The 26,729-nt window shown below is 39.9% G+C and overlaps 1 protein-coding gene and 1 pseudogene across 1 annotated transcript in view; both read right to left on the bottom strand.

Annotated features, from left to right (window-relative positions):
* LOC127672326 (PRAME family member 12-like) overlaps window positions 1-25,512 on the bottom strand; it is a 58,624-nt gene extending 33,112 nt beyond the window's left edge. The window contains exon 1 of the mRNA XM_052167419.1: window positions 25,111-25,512. The gene's annotated coding sequence lies outside the window, so the exon portion shown is untranslated. The remainder of the gene's footprint in view (window positions 1-25,110) is intronic.
* LOC127672342 (40S ribosomal protein S15-like) lies at window positions 11,494-13,559 on the bottom strand (annotated as a pseudogene).
* Window positions 25,513-26,729: the final 1,217 nt, after the last annotated feature.

The following is a 26,729-nucleotide window of genomic DNA, read 5'->3' as shown; positions in this document are numbered from 1 at the left end:
AATTATTTCATTATTAAAGTGGCATGAGACATTTGGTGTTCTCCCAAAGAACCTAGGTTCTGTTCCCAGCATCCATTTCAAGGTTGTTCACAACAGTCTGTAACTCCAGCTCCAGAGAATCTGACACCATCTTTTTTGGCATGTAAGACATCTGCACCCATGTGGTGTACATAGACATAACCAAAAATAAATCTTTCCCAAAAAATGTCTTATGCAATCTGACACAATCCAGGTATCCAGAGGGGACAGGTAAAGTGACAATACTAAACAGCCAGACACAAATACAATAAAGTGCCAGATTTAATGGTATATGCCTTTAATTCCAGCCCTTGAGACACAGAGACAGAGGCAGACAAAGGCTGATGATGTCTATGTGTTCCAGACCAGCCACCTAAGGATAGTTAAACCCTGTTTTAAATTTAAAAAAAAAAAAAGGAAAAAAATTAAATCCTGGCCCCCAAGAGTATTTAGTATCCATTCCTTTATTATTTTCCTTACTTTTCTTTAACTGTATAGTTCGCTGAAGTATATAAACACTGTGTCTGGTTAATCTTATTATATAATTTTTAAATTTTATTTGCAATATTTTATCATACAAATCATGTACTATAATAAAATCATAAAATTAAAAAATAGTTGGGCATATCATTATATATACATGCCATAATATTCAGTAAAGATGCCATTTAAAATAAATATAAAGAATGAACGTTTTCAATCTAAGTCTTGACCAAAGTCTAGTGGCCTAAAAGTTTAAGGGTTGCTTAACTTGGATTTTAATTCTATTCAACTGTCATTTTATAATAAGAGATATAGTAGGGTTTTTTTTTATTTGTTTTGGTTTTTGAGACAGGGTCTCTTTATATAGCCATGGCTGTCATGAAACTCCCTATGTCAATCAGGCTGGCCTCAAACTCAGAGATCCTTTTGCCTCTGCCTGTCAAGTGCTGGAATTAAAGAAAGGCATGTGCCACCATCCCTGGCCCTTTTTTTTAAAGAGTTATTTATTTTACACACACACACACACACACACACACACACACACACACACACACACACAGTTGCTGTCTTCAGACATACCAGAAGAGGGCATCAAGATCCCTATTACAGATGGTTGTGAGCCACAATGTAGTTGTTGGGAATTGAACTCAGGACCTCTGGAAGAGCAGTCAGTGCTCTTAACTGCTGAGCCATTTCTCCAGCCCTCTCTTGGACACTTAAAAAGAGATTTAAAGAATTAAGTAGGCAGGTCTAGGACAGAGTACTTGCCTAGGAAGCACAAAGTCTTCTGTAACAATGCACAATAAATACATAGTAAATAAAAGTTTCTTCAGTCATAGCACCAACAAGCATTTGGTATTACATTGCTAGTGCTTGGAAAAACAAACAAACAAACAAACATCTCCAGATTTACCAAGACTTGTTTATGCCTCTAATAGTCACCTATTATACAACTCTCATCTTACAGGGGAATATCTCTTGCTGATCTTCAAAGCATGACAGCAGAGATGGCTTCAGTATGTTGACACACAAGTAAAAATAGAACAGATTTCAGGGACTCAAAATGAAAAAGGCAGAGGAAGAATATAACAAAACCACAAAATGGAGATGACTCTTCACATAATTTGCATTTAAAGTGCTGAATAACTCAACTGTACCTTTTAAATAAGTTTTACTAAAAGTAACACCTATTACTGATATTTCAACAATATAGAGTTCAGAATTGCTTGTCAATACAACTTTTACTTTTACTTTTAATTACATTATTTTTATGTGTGCTTGTACATGTGCAGCATACCACAGTCAGAGGACAACTTGCAGGAATAGTCTCTCCTCCTATCATCAAGTAGGTTCAGGGGATCAAACTCAAATCATCAGATATAGTTACAAATGCCTTTACCTGCTAAGTCATATCATTAGTTCAACACAATTTAGTTTTTATAAATTGATTTTATACCATTAATCTGAAGACTAATTTTAACTCTCATGGATGCTTTCTACTTTCTCAAAGGCTTTACATGAATTTTTTATACTAATTCAATAAACACTAAATATTAATAATGCTAGTTCACAATAAGTATATATACTAAATACATGAATTAGACAGCCAATCATGCTCAGGTCCCACTGTTCATCATAGATGAATTGCTGCAGTAAGTTTTCATATGTAAAGCTTGCAGTTTTGACAAGAACCAAAGTGAATACAATGAGGAAGATAAGGAAGCAGAGGTGAAGGAGAAGGAGAAACAAAAATGTCTGAGGGAGGGCTGGAGAGATGGCTCAGCAGTTAAGAGCACCGACTACTCTTCCACAGGTCCTGAGCTCAATTCCCAGCAACCACACGGTGGTTCACAACCATCTGTAATGAAATCTGATGCCCTTTTCTGGTGTGTCTGAAGAGAGTGACAATGTACTCACATACATAAAATAAATAAATCTTTAAAAAAGAAGATTTAAAAAAGAATGTTTGAGGAAAAAAAAAACACTGAGAATGCTAATTTGACTAGAAATTCTATTATCCAAAAGATTGCTTAGGTGGTGGAGAGATGGTTCAGTGTTAATAGCACTAACTGACCTTTCAAATAACCACAATTCAATTCCCAGCACCCATAACTAGCTATGTAATTCCAGTACCAGAGAATCTGATGACCACTTTTGGACTCCAAGAGTGAATATAAAACTTATTTACAATATAATGTGCCAGTAGCCCAAAACAAGTATTCCTTTTCTAACATCCCCAAAAGAGATTAAAATTAAGCGGATTCTTTTAAATGACATTTTGTTCTGTTTTGTTTTGTTTTGTTTTGTTTTTCAAGACAGGGTTTCTCTGTACCTGAAACTGGAAATCCACCTGCCTCTACCTCCCAAGTGCTAGGATTAAAGGCATGCACCACCACTGTCAGGGAAAATTAAACAGATTCTTATCACTACAATTCATTTAGCAAATATTTACTTAGTATCTACAATATGCCAAGTTCTACAAATACATTGTAATAAAATGTAGTAGTTATTAATGCTGCTGTTAACAGCTAAGGTTATCTTACTGGGCCTCAACATAATTGTGACTAGGTGTGTGGCTAACATAACACTGAGACTAGATGCAATTAACACCGTAAAACTCACAATGCATCAAAATCATTTGTAGTCAAGAGTATTTAAATTACTGTGCAGGAGCTTCCAGAAAGCTCTACCAACATTTCAGATGATGGTTACTCTGTTACTCAGTAATATCATGGATTAGAGATGCTTGCCAACTTTAACAAATAAAGAATCCCCTGTGTTTGAAGCCATTGAGATCTTAAGGTTATTTGAGGTTTCTCAAAACTTTTTGTTTTTTTGTTTGTTTGTTTGTTTTTGTTTTTTTGTTTTTATTTTTTGTTTTTTTGAGATAGGTTTTTTCCGTGTAGCCCTGGCTGTCCTGAAACTCTGTAGACCAGGCTGGCCAGGAACTCAGAAATCTGCCTGCCTCTGCCTCCCAAGTGCTGGGATTAAAGGTGTGCACCACCACAACCACCACCACCACCACCACCACCACCACCACCACCACCACCACCACCCAGCTTGCCTTTTTGATTTTTAAAGTTTGTAAGTCCCACACCCTTTCCTGAGCATTTATAAGTAGTTACCAATTGCTGGAGGAGGGCTTCATGAAGTTCCACCCCCTCTCTGAGGATTCATAGGCAGTTAGTGGTTGCTGGAGAATGGTGAGACATTTTCTTCAGTGGTGTAACCACTGGTAAGATATCTATGCTCCTGTAAGTAACACTGGTACATACATACAAATATACATACATACAGACAGACAGACAGACAGACAGACAGACAGATAATACAAGGTGCTGAAGAGATGACTCTGCGGTTAAAAATGCAGGCTGTTCTTCCAAAGGATCCCGGTTCAATTCCCAGAACTTCCGAGGCAGCTCACAATTGTCTGTAACTTCAGTTCCAGGGTACCCAACACCCCCACAGAGACATATATGCAGTAAAAGTACAATGCAAGGCAGAAGCAGGTGAATCTCTTTAGTTTGAGGACAGTCTGGTCTACAAGAGCGAGTTCCATGACAGCCACAGATACACCTAGTGTCAGTTAATTAACTAATTAATTAATTTTAAGAAGGCTCAACACAAGGCTATGTGAAAGTTACAAGGTTACCTATGACTAGGTATCTGACTTCTGACTGGTTAAGACACCCTAATACATCATTCTATTTAATTTTTAGAAAATGGTCATTCAGCTGGGCAGTGGTGGCACAAGCCTTGAATCACAGCACTTAGGAGGCAGAGGCAGGTAGATTTCTCAGTTCGAGGCCAGCCTGGTCTACACAGTTAGTTCCAGGACAGCCAGGGCTACACAGAGAAACCCTATCTCGAAAAAAACAAAAAGAAAGAAAGAAAGAAAATGATCATTCAAACCCACAGAAAACTTTCTAAATTCTGTTCAACTAACTTAGTGATTGATTATTCCCTTCCTGTTCTTGGTACAACCTTATTATATATAGCAATGTCATATTTTTTAAAGCAATGTCTTAAAGTAATTCCAAGTACTTTGAAAGTAAATAAACCCAAGTTAAGGAACATAGATACAAAGCTACAAATACAATCTTTTGGGAGTGGTGGCTCATGTCTGAAATCCTAGAACTGGAGAGGGTAAGGCAGACAGGAAGATAGGAAAGACTTCAAGAACAATCTAGGCTACATGGTGTTTTTTTTTTGTTTGTTTGTTTGGTTTTGGTTTTTTGTTTGTTTGTTTTTTTGAAACAACAATCAGGGTTTCTCTGTATAGCCCTGGCTGTCCTGGAGCTTACTCTGTAGACCAGGCTGGCCTTGATCTCAGAAATCCGCCTGCCTCTGCCTCCCAGAGAGCTGGAATTACAGGCGTGCGCTGCCGCCACCACCACCACAGGGCTCTACATAGTGTTTCTAAAGGTCACTTTTATAGGTGGGAAATTTTGCTCAGTTGTTAAAGAGTACTAGCTGCTCTTGCAGAGGACCCAGGTTCTGTTCCTACCACCCACATGGGCTGCACACAATCATTTAATGCAAGCAAACCAAACACTTGTAAATATCAAGTAAATTTTTAAAGGGTTCTGGGGGCTGGAAAAGTAGTTCATCAATTAAGAGTCCAGGCTACTCCTCCTGAGGACCCAGGTTTGATTTCCAGCACCCACTTGACAGTTCAGAACCATCTCCAATCCCAGACGATCTGAGCCTTCTTCAGGCCTCAGCAGCACCAGACATGCCTATGGTACACGTACATGCAGGCACCCACACACCAGAGCATAATTTTGTTTCGACACCTTTTGCTTTGTTTCAAGACAGGATGTCTCTGTGTAGCCCTGGCATTCCTAATACTCACTCTGTAGATCAAGCTGGCTTCAAACTCAGATTTTCCTGCCTCTGCCTTCTGAGTGCTAGGATTAAGACATGTGCCACAACCACCCAATTTATTTGGGTCCTTATGGCAGGTTAGGTATACAGCTTTCTGTCTTCTGGGGAAGAGGGGAGTTTAAGAGACTCCAAAACATGATACTTAAATTGTTGCCACAAGAGAGAAATAACAGGGAAGCAATAAGCAAGTGGTTTTCAAAAACTATCTTTTGGTCTCTCCACCAAAAGCATGTGGACTGTGATTGTTTCGAACAGATATTTATGTTAAACTAATAGAAATTCATGAAGCTTTCCATATTTTTACGGATTTGTATTCAGCTATAATGAAAAATGAAATTATGGATTTCACAGGAAAAATAGAGAAAATTAAAGTATATTGAGTTAACCCAGACACAGAAAGATAAATAGTACACTTTCATATGTAAATCTTAGTTTCTAGTTGTTAAATATGTGAATTTAAATGAAAGCAAGATGAGAGGCAATAGGAAACAGATATGAAAGCAGATGGACTGATGGGAATAGACAGGTTGATAGAGATATGGGTAAGAATCAGCCAAAACTAAGTATATATTAAAATTGCTGTAAGGAAACCTATTACTTTAGAAGCTAATTTTTAAATTAATACTTTTAAAACAGTATGTCACAGATCATATTGGTGCCAGTAGAGCCCAGAAGAGGGCATCAGGTCTCCTTGAACAGGAGTTACAGACAGTTGTAAGCCTCCCTCCCCTACCATGGGTACTGGAAATGTGGAGTCCTCTATGTAAGTACCTTTAACTATTGAGTCATTTCTCCCATCCTTTTTAAGTAATATTTTCTAAAACATGTGGACAATATTGATAAAAGTAAATGGTTTTCAGACTGCAGTCTTTATCCAAACACATCCACATATCTCTAGACTACAAAAAATAATTGGTTTACAAGAATATGGATTAGTTTAAGCCTTTGGCCAATTCTTTGGGGGTGGGGGGAAGTGGGGGAGGAAAAGAGGGAGGGATGGAGGGATAAAAAGAAAAGAAAAGCTAAACTCATCTTGGCAAAGCTGAATATGGCAGCAAATCTCAAACTGGGGTAGTGGTGGTGCACGCCTGTAATCCCAGCACTCTGGGAGGCAGAGGCAGGCAGATTTCTGAGTTTGAGGCCAGTCTGGTCTACAGAGTGAGTTCCAGGACAGCCAGGGCTATACAGAGAAGAAACCCTGTCTCAAAAAAACCAAAACTAAAACAAAACAAAACAAAACAAAACAAAACAAAACAAAACAAAAAACAAAAAACAAAAAAAACAAAACCAAAACCAAAAACAAAAAAGAAACGAACGAAATCTCAAACTGCATTTACTGCCAAGGATCTATAAAGCAGTTATATATTATCTAACTGACCTACTTAAAGTAAACTTAGGGTAAACATCTTCTTGAAATGAAGTCTTAGGATACTTAGGTATCACTTAGTAACAAAGGATACTTTCAAGAGCTTAGTGTTCTGCATTGGCTGGTGATCCATCTCCACAACCTAAGTGTGCTAGACCACTTTTAAGTATCCCCAAGCAAGGGTTGGGACAGGATTTTGCTTTTATTCTCCTGGAAAAAATAAAAACAAACCCCTGCCCAACTCGCACTTGTGTGTGTGTGTGTGTGTATGTGTGTGTAGCAGAGAAAAACAAAACATCCAGCTGATGTTCCTTTTCAACTAGTGTCCCAAAAGGAAAAACTTTCTCCTCCACACTGTCTTAAATACCCTTCAACGCAAAGACCCTCCTTCCTGCTTACTTATGTTCACTGCCTGTGGGCTGATTACTTGCTCACTGCCTCTTGACCTCGCACTGACTTTGGTTCTTGGAGTAAAGGAGTGTGATAGTGCTGAGATACACCACCACAAAGTCTTTTCAGTAAATATCAAAGTCTTTGGGGATTCACAGTATGATCAAATATCCTGCAACGCTTAAGTGCTGTGGGCCATTTCAACTTTACTGTTTTGTCTCACCCCTAGATGCCACAGCAATAATTTACCCAACTCTCTCTACTATACTATTTTATAGCAATTACAAAGATTGACTGCCTTCTTTACTAAACAAAAGCATTTTTACTAGTGTCTAATAAACCCAATATTTAAAGACAATTCAAATAAGAAAACTACTTTGAAAAAGAACTAATTCTTAGGACAATTTTCTAATTGTCATTCTAGTAATAAAGGACAGATAGGCAAGTAGACAGATGTTCAATATAATATAAAGATAACTAATTTAGAAAACTCTCAATGGAGTTAAATTTTACCTAAAAGTAGGCTGGAAAAAAGGCTCAGTGGTTAAGAGTACATGCTGCTCTTCGAGAACCTGTGTTTAGTTCCCAGCACCCTTGTAAGGTGGTAATTCCACCAATTTCAGCTAAAGAGGATCAGACACTCTCTTCTGGCCTCTGCAGGTATGTATACCAGGCAAACACATATATATGAGTACACATAAATACATTTTATACACATACACACAAATAAAAACAGCTGGAGGGAGGATGTGGGGGTGGCACACTCCTTTAATCCCAGTGATAGGGAAGCAGAGTCAGATGCATTTCTGTGACTTAAGGCCAGTCTGGTGTACAGAGATAGCTCCTGGACAGTCAGGTTTACACAAACAAACCCTGTCTTGAAAAAAACAAAAACAACAGTAATAGCTAGAAGTGGTGGCATACACCTTTAATCCTGACAATTGGGAAGAAGCGGGATCTCTGACTTTGAGGTCAGCATGGTCTACAAAAGAAAGTTCCAGGACAGCCAGGCTACACAGAAACCCTGTCTTGAAAACCAAAATAGATAAAAATATGAAAAAGCTGGAGATGCTTTAGCTGTTGGCAGCACTTGCTGTTTTTACAAAGGAACCCAGACTGGTTCCCAGGACTAACATGGTGGCTTTTAGGACATCTGCGACTTCAGTTCTAAGTGATCCAATGCCTTCTGACCTCTGCTAGCACCAGGTATGAATGTAGCACATAAAACATATGTGGAGCCGGGCAGTAGTGGCACACGTCTTTAATCCCAGCACTTGGGAGGCAGAGGCAGACGGATTTTTGGGCCAGCCTGGTCTACAGAGTGAGTTCCAGGACAGCCAGGGCTACACAGAGAAACCCTGCCTCAGAAAAAAAAAAACCAAAAAACAAAAACAAAAAACAAAAACAAAAAACCCATACATGGAGGCAAAACCACTCATTAACACTCACACACATTGGGCTGGGGAGATGGCTAAGATTTAAGAGCACTGTCTGCTCTTCCACAGGACCTGACTTCAATTCCCAGCACCCACAAGGCAGTTTGAAACTGTCTATAACTCCAGTTCCAAGGATCCAACACCCTCACACAAACATACATGCAGGCAAAACATCAACACACATAAAATAAAAAATAAACACACATTAAACAAACAAATCAAAAACATTATAATAAAAATAAATCTTCTTTGAAAATTTTATCTATAACATTTTGAAGTAATAAAGGATTCATAGAATATTTCACTTTGGGCATTGTTAATTCTCCAATTTAAACTATTTATAAAAATATGCACCCAGGGACTGAAGAAAACATTTAATTAAATTAGAGGATCAATGTTATCTACTCAAACCACTATAAAATAACCACATTATCTTCAGAGTATTGTCTTACCCTTCCTACAGAAAAAAAATAACTTTTTATCTAGCTCATTTTAAAAATGAAATTATGAAAGAACCATTTTAAAGGAAACCAGTCAGAATACCTCCCTTTTTGCTCCAATGTTATTTATTACTTGACCCATAGGGTCTATACTGTAATTTAAAAAAGACAATAGTCTCCAAGGGCCCCCTGGAATGATACACACAGTAAGTGAAAAGTATTCTAGTTGGAGGAAGGCTGAGAAGAAAAGGGAGTATACCAATCAAGACAGAGATGGGTAGGGCATATGTTTCAGGTATTTTGGCTTTTGATTGTTGTTGTTTCCCCTGTTTTCATTTTTATACAGAGTTTCCTAGCTGTCCTAACATGCCATATGTGCCTGGCAGAGTTTGATCTCTAGACCCATAGTAGAAGAAATGAACACATGTAAGCTTATATGTAAGCGTATGTGTATGTGCCCTTACACACACATTCATACCCACACCATATACACAATAAACAAAACTTTTAATAAGAAATTAGAAATGAGGACTGGGGTGATTGCAGAGTATGTAAAAGTGCTTTTTTTCTGCCAACTCAAGGACCTAAGTGCAATAAATTAAAAAAAAAAAAAAAAAGCAGGGCATGGCCATGTATGCTTGTAACCCACACATAGAGAAAAGACAGAAACAAGCACATATTAATGGAGCTCACTAGCCTAGCTGAGACCTTAATCTTCAGGTTTAGTAAGAGACCCTGTCTCAAGGGCTGATACATAAACCAGACAGCGATAAAGAAAATGCCTGATGAGTTTCCTATGCTGCACGGGCCTGTACCTCCATGCACATATTACATATGCAAGTACAGGTATACAAATGAGTGGTAGGGATGGGGAGGGGGGAGGGAGACAAAAGGAAAGGGGAAGGGAAAAAAGAAAAAGGGAAGAAAGCAAATTTAAAACGATTGCCAAAATGAAAAATTAAATGATCAGTCTAAATAATAAAACAGGCATAGATGAAAACCAAGCTACTAATCTGGAAAATAAAGGGGAGGATGAAGTGGAAATATCTGGTTTCTTTAACAACTCAGTTGTGTCGTGTTTTTTTTTTCTGCAAGCTGTCGTGTGAGAGAACATGCATGTGCTGTTTTGCTGAAAACAGACACTTCAGAGGGTACATGATGTTTAGAAAGGTCATAAATAGAACCCCACAATGAGGACACTCTTGCACTGCTACACGCCCGCAATGCTTTCCCGGTCTTAGAAACACACAAAAGAACTTCTCGTGGTATTCCAGCTCATTCTGGCCACTTTCCTGACTTGTGCCATTCGGCAGAGTCTTGCTGTTTCTGCTGGATCATGCTGCCACTACTGATTCATGTTTGGTACCTGCTATTGAAATGGACTGCTGATATCCTAACATCGAAGAATGGAATCGTCACAAGGAATTACTTCTGAACAGTCCACAACACCCTTTCCTATTATCCTATGTTCCCCATCCCCTGGTTGATGGGTTAGAAGAAAGGTTGAAACATTTAAGAACCCTAGATAAAGTAGATTTTGAAAAATCTAAGCCTTCAGAAGGAAGTCTATATGGGTAAAAAGAGCAACATTTAAATTTTGTCAAGCCTTCACAATCATGTGACCCAACTCTTCAATCCTTGGAAAACTGTCAACACACAGTTTATCCCAAAGTATAAAATAAAATATCAGGCTGTGAGGTAGTCGCCCCTGCCTTTAATCCCAGCACTCAGGAGGCAGAGACAGGCAGATCTCTGTGAGTTTGAGAACAGCTTGGCCTACAGCAAGGCTGTTACAAAAACTCTGTCTTGAGATAGATAGATAGATAGATAGATAGATAGATAGATAGATAGATAGATAGATAGATAGACAGACAGAGAGACAGACAGAAATATACAAACTCAGAATATAAGTATGTATATTCCACTTAGTTCCAACTAGGTGGAAGAAAAGATAGAAGTCTTCCCTTATAAAATTCTAGGAGTTAGCAGATATCCCTCTTCCCAAGTGGAGCTTCATAGTGTTTCCAGTATGTGAGCACAGAGAAAACTGAGTGGGACAAGGTGACACAGAGCTATAGTCTCAGCAGTTGGATGGCTGGGGCAGAAATAGCACAAGTTTTGAAGGCAACATGGAATATAAACAAGTCCCAGATCAGGATTGCCTATATAGACAGACCCATTTCAAAAATCAAAGAAGGGAACATGATGGTAGTGGCACACACACCTTTAATACCAGCACTTAGGAGGCAGAGGTAGGCTGATCTCAAAGTCAGTCTGATCTACAGGGCAATTCCAAAACAGCCAGGGTTACACAGAGAAACCCTGTCACAAAAACAAAACAAAATATCAAAACTTTAAATTCAGTCTCTTTAAAATATCCAAAACTCCCTCTAAAACTTCAAAATACCTCAACTGTAGGCTCACATAAAAATAAAAAAATAAGTTACATACTTTAAGAGGGCAGAATCAGGGCAGTTACAAATCAAATCAAAGTTCAAACGTATAAAGAGTCACTGCCTAATGTCTGGGACCCACTGAGGATCCACTACGCTTTAAGGGTCCTTGGCAGCAGCATTTATCCAGCTCTGTCTTCCTCAGGACATGCAGCTTTTCTTGTAGGCTCAGACTGGCTCCACTCCATAGCTGCTGCTATCCTGGTCATCTCACAGTACAGGCATCTCCAAAATGTTGGCATGTCCACTACAACTGTGCTGCACTGTCACCAATACCCTCATAGTTTTTTTCTTCAGGGACTCGAACCCTGCCACATAGTGTGAAACCTCAATTTCTCTCCATGATCTATCTCTACAATCCTAGGTATTCTGAGGATGTATCTAGCTCCCACTACGACTGAGTGCCAGATCTGCCAGCAGCAGAAACAAACACTAAGTCCAATGTGACACTATTCCCCTGGGTGACCAGCCAGCAACTAAGTGGCAGGTTGACTACACTGCACCATTTACATTGTGGAAAGGGCAATGTTTTGTCCTTGCTGAAATACAACATATTCTGGTTTTCAATTTGCCTTCCTGCATATAAAACTTCTGCCAAAACTAAACCCACGGAATTATAGAATATTTTATCCAACACTATGATATTCCACATAGCATTACTTCTGACCAAGAAGCTCACTTCACAGCCAGAGAGGTGCAGGCCATCTCATATAATTCACTGCTTCTTACTATGTTTGTCACTATCCTGAACAGCTAGACTGTTAAAAAAAAAATGGGATGGCCTCTTAAAGACATGCCTATAGGACCAGAGTTCTCCTGAAGGTGATATATGCTTTGACTATATGCATAGTTTTTCTTAAAGTTAGGATTCATGGGTCTAAAATTAAAGTGTAAACCTGTGATGATTCATCTTGGTTATCAACTGATTACATCTGAAATAAAAACACAAATAGCTGGACATGCCTGTGAGGAATTTTTCGTGATCATTTTAAGTGGGAAGATCCACCTTAAATCTTATGCCCCACATAAAAGGACACATAAGGAGTGTTTGTTTTCTGCTTTTTGTCTGCTTGACTTCATTGAACTTCATCTCAGCTGTTTTAGACCCATTCCTTCATTGGAATTAAAATACATTCTTCAGGATTCCGACAAAGACTAAAGACCAGCCACTCTCTTGGAATCCTATACTCCAGTACCAGGTTGGAACTGCTGTGACATCTAGTCTCGTAAACTGAATAACTACTAGGATTTCTGGCCTTTCCATTAGGAATCAGCCACTGTTGAACTATTTGAATGAATCACCACCTGTAAGCCAGTCTTTCTTTTTTTTCCCCTCCAGGGACTAAACATGAGTATTTGCCTCAGCCACTTGAGGATGAAGCAGGAGTAGGTGGCACTAATACCAGGCCAGCTGTGCTTAAAAGGCATATAGGTATTGGAGAACTCACACAAGTAGTGGCATGTCAGCTCTGTTTAATTTCCATCTGGCTGAAGGTATAAGCCCACCATGCTGCATACCATCTGGTAGGATGATCATGTTCCTCAGGTAGATCTTCACCACCTCAGGCTTCTCCATGGGTAGCACCTCCTACTTGGTCTTTCTCAAATGCTTGAATAATGTAAGTACTGCTTCCACTGCCTCTAGAAAGCACTGTACAACTGCATCTGCTACTCATAGAACATGCCGAGTAATTGGTCCAGATCCATACCACGGCAGGCAAATTTGCAGAAGATCCACTTCTCCATTTCAGCCATCTTGGTGGCTGCTCAGAAACACTGGCTGCATCTGTACTGTTATCTTGAACTTCCTGTAAGCTATTCTTAATAACAAATGTTAACTACATTCTAGTAGATGATATAGATCATGGAAGAACCTATTTATTCCTAAGAAAGGAAGCATATTGCAAATAGTATCTGCTGTTCAGCTTTACTGAAAACTTATACTCTTCAAAAATAAATAAAGCTGCCAGGCAGGGGTGGCACAGGCCTGTAATCCCAGCACTTGGGAGGCAGAGGCAGGCGGATTTCTGAGGTCGAGGCCAGCCTGGTCTACAGAGTGAGTTCCAGGACAGCCAGGGCTATACAGATAAACCCTGTCTTTAAAAAACCAAAAATATAGATAAATGAATGAATAAATAAAGCTAATAAAAATTAAGACAGGACTTGCTGATGTGGTGCACATCTTTAATCCCAGCAATCAAGAAGCAGAGAGACAGGTAGATTTCTTTCCTGATATACATGGTGAGCTGTAGGCCAGCTAAGGCTATATAGTGAGGACCTGTCCCAAAAAATAATAAAGCAACCATATATGTGGGTACAGACAAAAAAGAAATGAAAGAAGAGTCTTAAAATTTTTGCATATATATTAACAGCTGCACTAATCACAAGAAAAGAAGTGGAAAGAAGCCAGGGCATAATAGCACATGTCTTTAATCCCAGCACTCAGGAGACAGAGGCAGGTGAGTCTGTAAGTTCAAGGCCAGCCGGATTACAAAGCAAGTTCCAAAACAGTCAAGGCTACACAGAGAAAGCCTGTTTGGAAAAGGCCAAAAACAAAAACAGGAAACAAAACGTAGACTAGGAGCCAGCTAGATGGCTAAATGGACATCAGTTTGATACTAAAGACTAGCATAGTAGGAGAAAAGAGACTCCATCCAGCAAATTGCCCCTCTGACCCCCACAAGCATACCATGACATATGTGCCCAAACACACACAAACAAAAATTTAATTTAAAATTAAAGGTTTAAAATGGCTACAATAAGAGGCTGGGGAGATGGCTCAGAGGTTAAGAGCACTGACTACTCTTCCAGAGCTCCTGAGTTCAATTCCCAGCAACCACATGGTGGCTCACAACCATTTGTATATGGGATCCCAAGCCCTCTTCTAGTGTCTGAAGCCAGGGACAGTATACTCATAAACATAAATTTAAATGGCTACAAGAATAAATATGTTTTGACAATCAAAGAAACAAAAATATCTTCTGTGTAGTAGCACAAGCCTATAACCCTAGCACATGGGAAGCAGAAACAGGAGGATCAGAGGTTCAAGGTCATCCTTGGCTACCATAGACTGGGAAGGGGAGAAAGAAAAGAACTACAAAAGATTTTCTATGATTGCACCACTCCATATTCCCACCAATAATATATAAAAGATTTTCTTAGTATCTTTGCCAACAACTGGTGACTATGTCTACTCACATCTTATTTTTAGCTATTCTAATAGTTAACATAGTAATATATTATTGTGCTTTCAATTTGTATTTTCCCTAATGTCTACTGACTAATGACTACTGATACCAAACATCTTTTCATTTGCTTATGCGCCATCTGTGTATCCATCCTTCTTTAGTGAAAGTTCTGTCTTTTGTTTGTTTCCTAAGTGACTGGTTTTTACTGTATAGTTCAGTTTCTTACACATTGGCTTTTGCCAAACATATCTTACAAAGACAGTGGTTCTCAACCTTCTTAATGCTGTGACCCTTTAATACAGTTCCTCCTATTGTAACCTCCAACCATAAAATTATTTTCATTGCCACTTCATAACTGTAATTTTGCTACTGTTATACTATGCTTTCTGGTGGTCTTCAGTGACCCTGTGAAAGGGTAGCTTGAGCCACCCAACCCCCAAAAGTTGAGAACTGATACTCTAGGACTACAGAGGATCACTGGATAAAAACATTTGTCATATAAGTCTGATGACCTAAGTGTGATATCTGAATCCAACACAAAGATGGAAAGGAAAACAAAGACTCTAAAAAGTTGTCCGTTGTCCTTTAACTCTCATATACATGACTTGGCATGCATGAACCCACAAACACATATCAAATATAATAAAAAAGTCATTCCAATTAATAACTAGTGTTTGTGTATATGTAGTATTATCTGTAAGTGGTGGTTATGTGAATGAAATGCATGAGGGTTTGTGGACTCATACCTTCACATGCTTAGGGTACAAAAGGATGCCAAGAGCCTTTCTCTAGAGACTGGGTCTCTCAGTGAACCTCAACTAAAGCTCCCTGTTTTCACCTGGCTAGAAGGGCTAGCCAAGGAACTCCAGGGATCCAGATATAAGCTTGTCTCCATCCACATCTATGCTTGTATTAACAGACATTTGCAGCTATAGGCTCTTGCATGGGTGCTAGGAGCTTGAACTCATACCTAAACATCAAGCATTCTTACTGAGAGCCATCTTTCTCAACCTTGTAGTCTATCTTCTCATCTCCCTAAAAGTTTTCATACACCCAAAGGTTTTAGTTTTGATAATGTCTAATGTATCAATATTTTCTTCTATGGATTATGCTTTCATTCTAGTAATAATTAAGGGATCCTTAATTCACAAACATGTGGAAATATCACAAAATATAATATGTATTATTTTAAGTAAGCTACATATAGAACTATTAGTATTGCTTTATAGTAAATATATTAATGTGCTAATAATTATCTAAAAGCCACAGATTAGTTCTACACTCAAACATATCAACCAGTATTTAAGATTTAGAACAGGTTATATAAGTATGGTGGCATATGCCTTTAATTTAAGTCCAGCACTCTGAAGGTACAGGCAAGTGTTTCTCTGTAAGTTTGAGTACCTCTATACAACAAGCATCAAGCTAGCCAAACCTCCATAGTAAGACCCTGTCTCAAAAACCAAAAAGAAAGAAATAGAAGTGAGGTCATCCATTTTAAAGACTAATGCAGAAAGTATACTTTGTTCTATAATATTTTATTTACATTTAAAAAAATTAAATTGTTATTTATAAATACCTAAATTTCCTATTATTGAAACGATTCACTATGTAACTATTGCTTAAAAACTGTTTTAGTCCTTAACACTAAGAAAGCTCACTTATAGCCCGTGGTGCACGCCTTTAATCCTAGTTCTTGGGAGGCAGAGGCAGGCGGATTTCTGAGTTCAAGGCCAGCCTGGTCTACAGAGTGAGTTCCGGGACAGCCAGGGCTACACAGAGAAATCTTGTCTCAAGGAAAAAAAAAAAGGAAGAAAGTTAGTTCACTCATGGACAGAAAATGGCTCTTAAACTAGGTCATACTAGCCACTCAAGAAAACACACACAGTATAACACATCTGCCATACAAACTGCACGCCGTAAGAAGTTCATTAAAAGAACACACAACAAGGGACTGATTATCATGAAAACAAATGTAATACATGAGGCTGAAATATAATACAGCAATGGGGTATTACTGCACACCCATGCCAAGATGTGCTCTTGAGAAATTACTACATGCAAGAGGTCAGGTGTGAGGAGGTTTACTGGGAGACGGCAGAGGGGTGAGGACCTGCAGACTGGGTAGAGGCAGACAAGAGCAGAGCCATGAGGGCAGATAAGGGAAGAGGGGGCCAGAGGACAGAAAACACTGGCAGAACTAAACTGTACCATACAACACCAGGATTACCAAACGCTGACACGTCTCTAGCTTCAGTTTTAGGGACTAACTAGTAAGCTCATTATTAGATTAAAAGAGGCACAAAGACAAATTTTTCTAGCCACAACTTAGGCTATCACTGCATTATATTTCATAAATTAATACAATATTTACAGTGCTTTCGGTAATTATGCATGTTTATATCAAAGATTATTATATGAAGTATTAAATACCCTATCAAAGTCAAATTAGCTTTTGTAAGATTTATAAGAATCTTTAACACTTAAAACATATTTTATCCACACACATGACTCTTTAGTTTTTGAAATGACCTTTGATTTGGTTTCTCTTTCTGAAATTTGTATTAATGACATATTATATACATGAAATATGGCTAAAGACACACAGAAGTTGTCAGCTAAGTCATAGGAGTAAAAAAGAAAATTTAAATGTTTTAGGGGCATATGGAAAAGGCCCTGAGAATAAATTACTAATTCTGCGAACAGAAGAGTTTTGCTTTCAAATTTGCTCCAGGCAGGTGTGAGGGTTTTCAATGGTGTATTCATTACAAGCCCAGAACTGCCATGTTTCTCTTAAATTCTCCTTAAGTAGCTTATTTGCCAGTCCTGAAGACTTTATCACTTAAGAGTCAGAGAAATTCCTATTAGAAAATTACTGTTTCCAAGAAACTCTGAATCTATACACCTACTTTTAAAAGCAAATGACTTGAGAATTCTGCTAATGTGTATGTCACAGTCATTAATGTAACTGAATAAGAATGTCCCCACAGACTCAGATATTTGGACACTTAGCTGGTGGTACTCCTTGGAAGGGATTAACAGATGCGGCCTTGCTGGAGGAAGTGAGTACCCAGAGGTCAGTTTTGAGAGGTTAAAGACTGTTGCCATATTCAGTCTGCTTTCTCTGCTTCACACTTTGTGCCTGAAGATGTGAGCTCTCTGCATTCTACTCCAGCTGCCATGCCTGCTGCTTACTGCATTGCTGCCCATCATGATGTCTATTAAACTATAAGCAAAGTTCCTTTCTCATGGGAAGGGGAGCAGGAAGGTCGCTTCCTCAGGTTTGCAGCTTGCTTGGGAGAACATCAGGTTCTCTGCATGAGGAAGTGTCTCCTCTGTCTTGGTTGGCTGAGAATGACAAAGACCCTAGGTTGCCTGGAAACTAGCAAGCTGGGACCAATCTCCTCATGCCATTTCTCTACAGATAATAAAATATATCTTCAAATTTGAAGCCAGGGATGGGGTATTACACCTATAATTTCAGTGTCTGGGAGGTAGAATGAGGAGAATCAGGAGTTCAAGGACAGCTTCATTTGCATAATGAGCTCAGGACCAGGCTAGACTACAGAAACAGTATCTGTTCTGAATGAATACATACATACATACATACATATATACATAAAAAATTAAAAATAGTAATTCATTTGATTGCTCATTTAAGAGCACCTATGCTCACCAAGGTTTCTGCTGTGAAAAGCCAGTGAGAAAATCCTTATTGATGGTGTAATAAGGAGGGTAGACAGGTCTGATACTCAGATAGATGCTTAGACTATAGATATGGATCAGGAGTGCAGTACTTGCCTGTCTTTCAAGAGGCTGTGAGCTTGGTGTCTATATTGAAGGAAAAACAACACCAAGCAAAGCCCACAAGAAACTAAAACTGTTTTCTATACAAAATTGTCCCAACCAAAGACACCTCCCAAGTAATGGAAATTAGTCAAGTATCAGAAGAGAACAAAATTTACAAAGATCTGCTACTTCTCCCCAAATGGGGTTCTTTCCACTCTGAGACCAATCTGTCAACTCCAGAGGAGTGGCTGAAAAGTAGCCATGTTTTTAACAAACACCATACTAAAAGAATGAGGACTGCAGTCTACAAATCTTCCAAATATTCTGATCTCTATATAAGGGGTTAGTATCTCAGAAATAAGAACAAACTAGAAGTAAACAAATCAAGTTTTCCAGAAATTAAACCCCACCTCACTTTAGTTTATCTGTGAAGTGGACTGAAGTAACTGGAAAGAAGCAACTGGCAAGACCAACTATATTCCATGTAGTAGCTATCCCTGGTGGTCAACTTGACTATATCTGGAATGAACTCTGACCTGGATCTTGGCTTAGAGATCTTGAGACACAGTGCCTATGAATCCCAGAAGATTTTGACAGGGAAATCTCTAAGTTCAAAGTCATCAGGGAGCAGGGCAGTGGTGGTACACACCTGTAATCCCAGCACTCTGGGAGGCAGAGGCAGGCGGATTTCTGAGTTTGAGGCCAGCCTGGTCTACAGAGTGAGTTCCAGTACAGCCAGGGCTACACAGAGAAACCCTGTCTCAAACAACCAAAAAAAAAAAAAAGGAAAAAGGAAAAAGAGTTGAACCTAACCAACTCTACAGTCTACTATCATTCTATACACTTAAAGAAAACAACACACACACATACACACAAACACACCCACAAACACACACACACACAAATCCCTTCATGGGCTAGAGAAATGTCCCACTGGCTCCACAATTTAGAGTACTGAATGAATGTTTAAAAAAAAAAAGGATTTGTATCTAGTACCTTTATAGGGGCTCACAATCACCTGTGACTACATATGAACAGATACCATAGGCAAAATGCCTACCATATTCTTTATTTTTACCTTCCCTAGTATAGAGGATCAAATTCCTGTAATCTTTTTTTTTTTTTTTTGAATTTTCAAGACAGAGTTTCTCTGTATAGCCCTGGCTGTCCTGGAACTCACTCTGTAGACCAGGCTGGCCTCGAACTCAGACATCCGCCTGCCTCTGCCTCCCAGAGTGCTGGGATTACAGGAGTGCGCCACCACCGCCCGGCTCTACAAATGTGTTCTTGATATTGAATTAACAAAACTTCCTTTAAGAATAGAGGATTTTCCCAGCACTCTGGGAGGCAGAGGCAGGCAGATTTCTGAGTTCGAGGCCAACCTGGTCTACAGAGTGAGTTCCAGGATAGCCAGGGCTACACAGAGAAACCCAGTGTCAAAAAACCAAATCCAAAAAAAAAAAAAAAAAAAAAAAAAAACACATTTGTAAAATGTTAACATCTGATGTTGGGTATTGGTTCTAATGCTTATTTCAGCTCCAGAAAAGCTGCACTGCCAGATCTGAGGGTCCCTGCCCCCCTCCCCTGATTCGAATGAGTAATAAAAAGTTGCCATACAGCCAAGGGCTGGGCAGAAAGACAGGGGCAGACTTAAATTTCAAGTGCAAGGGAAGGAGAGGGGGGAGGAAGAGAAGGATCAGATTTAAGAACTGAAAGAGGGAAAGCATCCTACACTGTAGGTGGAAAGTGAATGCAACCCTATGGGGAGGGGGCGCAGAAGATGACAGGCAGCAAAGATACAACATAAATTTAAAATGCATTAAACCAGGGATACTGGAGGGAAATGTGTGCTACCCATCAGCAGGATTACAAATGTCCAGCTATTGAGCTTAGTTAAGACATATCAAATGTGTGTGTGTGTGTGTGTGTGTGTGTCTGGTGTGTCTTTGATTTACCAATCAAGAGAACTCTTGGGCAGGTGCAGTGACTGCACTACATGTCAGAAGCCAAAGCAGTTTAATTAATTCAGTCTAGTGCATTGAGGTCCCAAGAGAGTTTCACATTACCCTGGACACAGGGGGTACAGAGCCCAGTCAGTCAATACACAGTTTAGTCAAAGTTTCAACTTTTTTAAAGACAAAGCAGAATAAGATTTACCCACATTTTCTAGTTCTCACCAGCTGCTGTTTCCTTAGCAATAGCATATCTCGGTTCAAAGTGACCCAAACCTCCTTGCAGACTGAGAAATCTGTCAGCAGTCCAACTCTGAGATGTGTTAGATGTGTTGTCTAATTAAGCTATAAACAACGTTACTTTCTCATGAAAAAAAATGAGCATGAAGCCACTTCCTCTGGTCTGCAGCTTGCTTGGCAGAACACCAGGATCCTCTGCTTGAGGAAGTGCACCTCCTCGGTATGCTGAGAGTGACAGAACCATCCTAGGGTGCCTTGCAGCTAGCAAGGTAGGAGCATTATCATGCCAGTTCTCCACAGTAAAGTAAAATACTTTCTACTGTGATCCCTAGAGATTGGCCTGTGGTCCTGAATAGCCAGAGAAATGTTGCCCTCTGTGGATTAGCTGCCTACGTTTGGACTACAACAGGCAAAAGTCTCAACATTGTTTGTATTGCATCCACAATCTTTTTCAGCAACCTAGCCTGTACCCTAATAAACTTAAGAACACTTAATAATTTTAGTATTAGTAATTTATTCTCCATTTCGGCTACATAATTCAGACTGTGCCTAAAAGGGGAAAATGAAACAAAGTATATTCTTAGAATTCTCAGATGTAAGAATGATGGAGTTTAGAGAATTATACAACCCTTGCTGTATAACTAAACCTTCAAGAAGTTTCTGTTAAATCTTGAGTGTGATCAAGCAAGACTAAGTCAGAAAGCAACATTCTGCTTCCCTTTTATACTAGGCTCAAGTACAATCATATACAACACACATATCAATCACAGACATTTTTTGTCCTCCTGCTCTCATGGAAAGCCTTGAGTCAGATACTCAGTCCAAACATAAGAAGCCAATTACAATAATAATAATAACAACAATAATAAAATCTGGTTTGGTGGCGCACACTTGTGCCAGGGAGACAGAGACTCCATGTCCTCCCTAGCCAGCCATCTGAGCCTACCTATCCAATTCAAAGCCAATCAAAAATCCTGTTTTACAAAAAACAGTGGATGGCACCTGAAGAATGACATCCAAGGTTGTCCTCTGGTCTCCACACGCAAGCTTACATGTGCAGGGCCACAGGACCAAACTATCCTGTAAAAGGATTTTCATCCGCTGCAGTAAGAGAGCTCAATGGGTAAAGGTTCTTGCAGCCAAGTCTGATATAACCTGTCCAATACCTGGGACCTCTATTGATGAGGTTTGGTCTGTTGTATGTATTGCCCCAGAGACAAGAAAGTGCACAGGTAGATCCAAGTGAGGCTATGTGACCTTGCCTCCAAATTATTTCTGATTGGTGAATAGAGATGACAACAGTCAATAGCTGGGCAGAAGAAACCCATGCAGGCAGGGTTTAGCATTCCAGGACTTCCAGCATCAGAGAAGAACCACAAGGGGGAAGACACCATGGGTTAGGTGAGTCGTAAAATAAAGACCATGTGGGTTGGCTACCTGTAAATAAGAGCAGTCCAAATGAAACATGGCACATTCTATCGTGGGATTAGTAGTGGGAAATAGACAACAGCGAGAGGTGCACAATCTGCCCAGCTCTTGTGCTGATTAAGGCTAATTGTACATAGAAAGATTGTGTGTGTCTTTTATCTGAGAACTAAGTGGTCAAAGGCAGGGTAAAAACCTGAGTTGTGATTAAATAATTTCTACAACATCCACATATACAACTCCTGCCCACCCCCACATACACAAATAATAAATGTAATTTCAAAGGGGGTTAAAGCACTTGTTAGTAAACATGAGGATCCACGTTTAATCACCAGAACCCATGTGGTAGGACGATAACCTGCCCAGTCACTATCCTCTGGCCTCCATAAATGCACACTAACACACACATACGAACACAGAATAAATTAATGTAGTTATTAATTAATTAACTAATTAAAGGTTTTTCACATCATCTCTTGTTGGCCCAGACTCACTTCTGTCTTTGGTTTACATAGCTCGCTTCCCCACATCTACCTCTCCTTATCTCATGCCTATCATGCTTGCATGTGTTTCTCCTCCCTAATCTCCATGTTTAAATCTATATTAAACTCTTTATAAACTACTGTTCTGGGGACTAGACCGATGGTCCCCAGGTTAAAAGAACTTATTGTGCAATCATGAGGCCTGGAGTCCAAATTCCAGCATCCTGTACACACCCATGAGTATAGCTTCCAGGAAACAGACATTGTCTTAGGAAGAAATAATGAAAAACTGCCAGTGATTTGGAGGAAAAAACACTTACAAATGTATGGCAAAAATGCAAAACTCTGTTCTTTTAAAATATAGCCTACAAAAGAGTTAGGACCTGGGTTATGAATGAAAGGGAAGTAAGTGAAAATCCCGGTTCCTTTCCTACCATGTAACCCAACCAAGTACCATTATTATCTCTACAAATCTGTTTCTTGCTGAGTGTGCCAAATTTATATGCTGCTTCTCAATATCAAAAGGGAAACCACTTAGCAAAGAGTCCTGGAACATAGTCCATACAGAGTAATTTACTAATTATTAAATTTTGGAACAAATGTTAAAAAGACAAGTAGTGTTTCATGTTTATTTTTAACTGTCAGGCACAAGGCTTAGAATCCTGACTTAAAGTTGAGACTGAGATATAAAAGGAATTACAAAAAGCCATTTTGCCAAGGACAAATGCTAAGTAAAAATATCTAGTACTATGGAAATATAATTGACATAGGCACAATCATAAGTTTATTAGAATAATTTGATGCATCACCTCAAAGTTTTCATTTTTACAAAGATATGGTTTCATTTTCATAAACAATAAAGGAAAAACAACACATTAAAAAAAGAGAGCAAAGGTAGGAATGAAGAATATTACTAGGTTGTTTTACTTTCCAACTTAAGAACCAAAATACAACATAGGAAAAACTCCTCGTACAAAAATGGTAGAAAACATCACACTAAAGATAATAAAACACCTCTCGTTCCTGAATACTTCAAGAAACAGACTTCCCTGAGATCTTCAAGTTTTCCTGTCTGGAAACAAGAAGCCCCAGTAAGTTATTTCATCACCACAATCCTATTTCCAACATCAAAGCAAAACCTAGGAAAGCCACTCTGGTGGCTTTCTCATTCTCAGAAATTTATTTTTATTTTATTCTAGACATACAGAGAAACTACTTAAAAAGTCAAATAAATTCTGATAGGCAGCAAAATTTCACTCAAAAAAAAAAACAAAATATAAAAACTAATTCTATTTTGTCTTATGACAACAATAAAAAATGTTGTCAGAAGACAGGCAATGGTAACACACCGTTTATTCCAGCACTGTGGAGACAGAAGTAAGTAGCTAGATCACTTGACTTGGAAACCAGCCTGATATATACGCTACTTGGGAAAAGCCAGGGTTTCCTGAAGTGCCTGCTCTGCAAGCATGAAGACCTAAGTACAAATCCTTATGCACATAAAATCTGGTGCAGGGCTGCACATTTCTTTCTAACTCCAACTCTTTGTCTCACAAGAGACAGGTCCAGGGAGTCTGCCAGGCCAGCTGAAATACAAGCTCCAGGTTCAGTGAGAAATCAAGGTAGAGACAACTGGAAGACACTGACCTCAGACCTCTGACCTCTACACAAAGCATGGGAAACTCAGGCCTCTGTTCTTTAACATGGGTTAACTCAGTTACTCACTGTAGGGCTACAGAGTAGGTAATACTATAGTCATCACACACAGCTGAATAAAATGAAGCCCCAGAAGTCACTAACCGGTCCATGGCCATGCAGTCAGTCAACGGGAGCAGGCAGGATCTGAACTGAAGATGTCAAGTGTTCGAATCATCTACAGCATTCATTTAGTTAGCAATTTTTACAAAGAGCCTCTCAGGTGCCAGACACAGTTCTAAGTACTAGGGATAAAATTATGAATAAATCTAACGAGATCTTTACCCTGTAATTAGGAAGAGAGAGCCAACAATTCTAATGGGAATAATTAACAAGTGTAAAGTGTATCTAATAATAAATAGGAATGAGAAAGGGAAAATAATGTTTAATTTAATGCTAAACAAAAGAGTCAAATGACAAAGAGAGGGAGACTTGCTTCTATGTTAGGAACCAGGAGAAGTTCTCTCAAGTAAAGTACAGCAATAGAAGTCAAGAACAACTGCCACCAGCCAGAGATGGTGTCCCGTACATCTGCCAGGGTAGCATCCTAAAGCCCTAGTGAGAGTGAGAGTCATGGGGTAAGGCTGAGGTTAGGTTGGAAGCTGCCCTAGTGGCAGGGAGAAGCAGCTTAGATTCAGTTCTGTGTGTAACCCAGGGCTTTTGGAGGATTTGAGCACAAGCAGTTCAATCCAAGTTCTTTTTAAAAACATCATTCTTACTGTTATGTGAGGAACAGCAAGCTGGAGAACTGCATCTGGGGTGCGGGTAGACTGGGGGAGGAGAGGAAGGGAGCCCTGCCAAGATCTGCAAAAGCCTGAGGAGCGACCAAGCACAGAACTATCAGGGAATGAATGGCCAGGACTGACCTGCGCTGGAGGAAGGAGGCATCTCCAGCGGCGGAACTCCGAAGCAGATCCGTGGGCGCACAAGTCAGCGAACCACGCAGCGCGGGTGGCAGGGCCGGGGTGGCCGTGCAGTCGCGGCGGAGGGGGAACCGGAGGTCACGGGTTACACAATTCTGCAGCCTGAGCTGCAAGAGCAGCGCAGGGGATCGAGGTCTCCAGGGTCAGCGCCATTCCCCGGCCCCCCGGCCCGGGGGTCGCCGCCGCAAAACACTGCACCTGGGCCTCGGAAGCACCGTAGCCACTCAGTGACCTCGCCCCAGCCAGGAGGAAGGCCGGAGAAGGTAGCAGGTCCGCAGGCCTCCTAGGGGCACCGAGCCGCACCCCTAGCTCCCTTGGTCAGCTCAGCCTCTGGCTTCACAATGGCTCCGCCCCGCTCCTCGCCTCCCCCACATCCCTCTAGCGCGCCCCGCCCCCATCCTGCCTGTGACCCGCCTGCTGGGTGAGAGCTGACACTTTCAGTAGACACAGTGCATGGGAGCTGCTAGCACAGAGAGCAAAGAGACCCAGTCAAGGTCCTTCTCCCGAGCTGGGGGTGACATAGCCTCGGTGGTAAATTGCTGGCTGGCAAAGTAGGCCTCTGTGATATCAGACCTGAGACTCCATTGTTATGACAATAGTCCTTACTGTTGAAATATTCAAACTCCTCTCCCAACCAACTCCTTTCCCAAAGTTCAACACTTTCTTTCCTCCACCTTAGAGACTTGAAAGTGTTTGCAATCACTTAAACAATCAGTACTGTTTTCAAAACTGACTTTGCAAACCTGAGGTGTTTTCCCCCAGAAAAAACAGGAGATACTCAAATAAAATCGCTCTCATTCTCCCTCCTTCATAAATTCAACTTCAATATTCCATCCCTATCCCTAAAAAGCAGCATGGTTCTCTGGACCCACAACTGAAAATATAGAAACAGCTTAATTTCAGGAGTAACAGACAGAGCTCCTAGCTGCCTTACCAGCAGGTCATGTCCTGAAATGTAACAGTGAAGAAAAAAAAGAAAATGAAGATTTGGGGGAATGATATTTTAAAAATTGTCTCTACACAGCTGTTATTTCCACTAAGAAAAATGAAAAAACTGTATTTTTAAGGCTGAGAAAAGCATGTTCCACCACAGTTCACAAAAATTCATTCTAACCAATAGTTAGTCACAGCATACATTCTGTCCACCACTCACTTTACCACATCTTTTGTGCCAATGGACAAACAGGTCGATTCCCAGTGTTTAAAACACATTTAGTGTGGTGAGAGAGGCAACAGCTGCAGGATAAGTTCAGAGCTACATCTGAGGGAAAGCTTTGGGGGGCACAGCTAGAAAATGTCAATAAAGTCATAATATGAACTGAATGATTAGTTCTATTAGGTAGAAAAAATCCAGAGCAGCATGTGCATGGGCAGAGGATGGAGGACAGCGTGTATTCTAGGAACTGTGAAGCATGAAGCAGAGAGTGGCATAGGCTGCAGAGTATCCAGACAGAGGAAGCTAGGGAGGCAAATGGAGGACTGAGAATGAAGGTCCTGCAGGGTTTGGAGACCTGGTGAGCCTATACTCCAGAGGAGGAATCAATGAAAGAGTTAAACAGTAA

Source organism: Apodemus sylvaticus, chromosome 22 (assembly GCF_947179515.1).
Source record: "Apodemus sylvaticus chromosome 22, mApoSyl1.1, whole genome shotgun sequence".
NCBI classification, from domain to species: domain Eukaryota; kingdom Metazoa; phylum Chordata; class Mammalia; order Rodentia; family Muridae; genus Apodemus; species Apodemus sylvaticus.
Note: the sequence above shows the minus strand (reverse complement) of the source record. Positions and strands in the feature narration are given on the sequence as shown.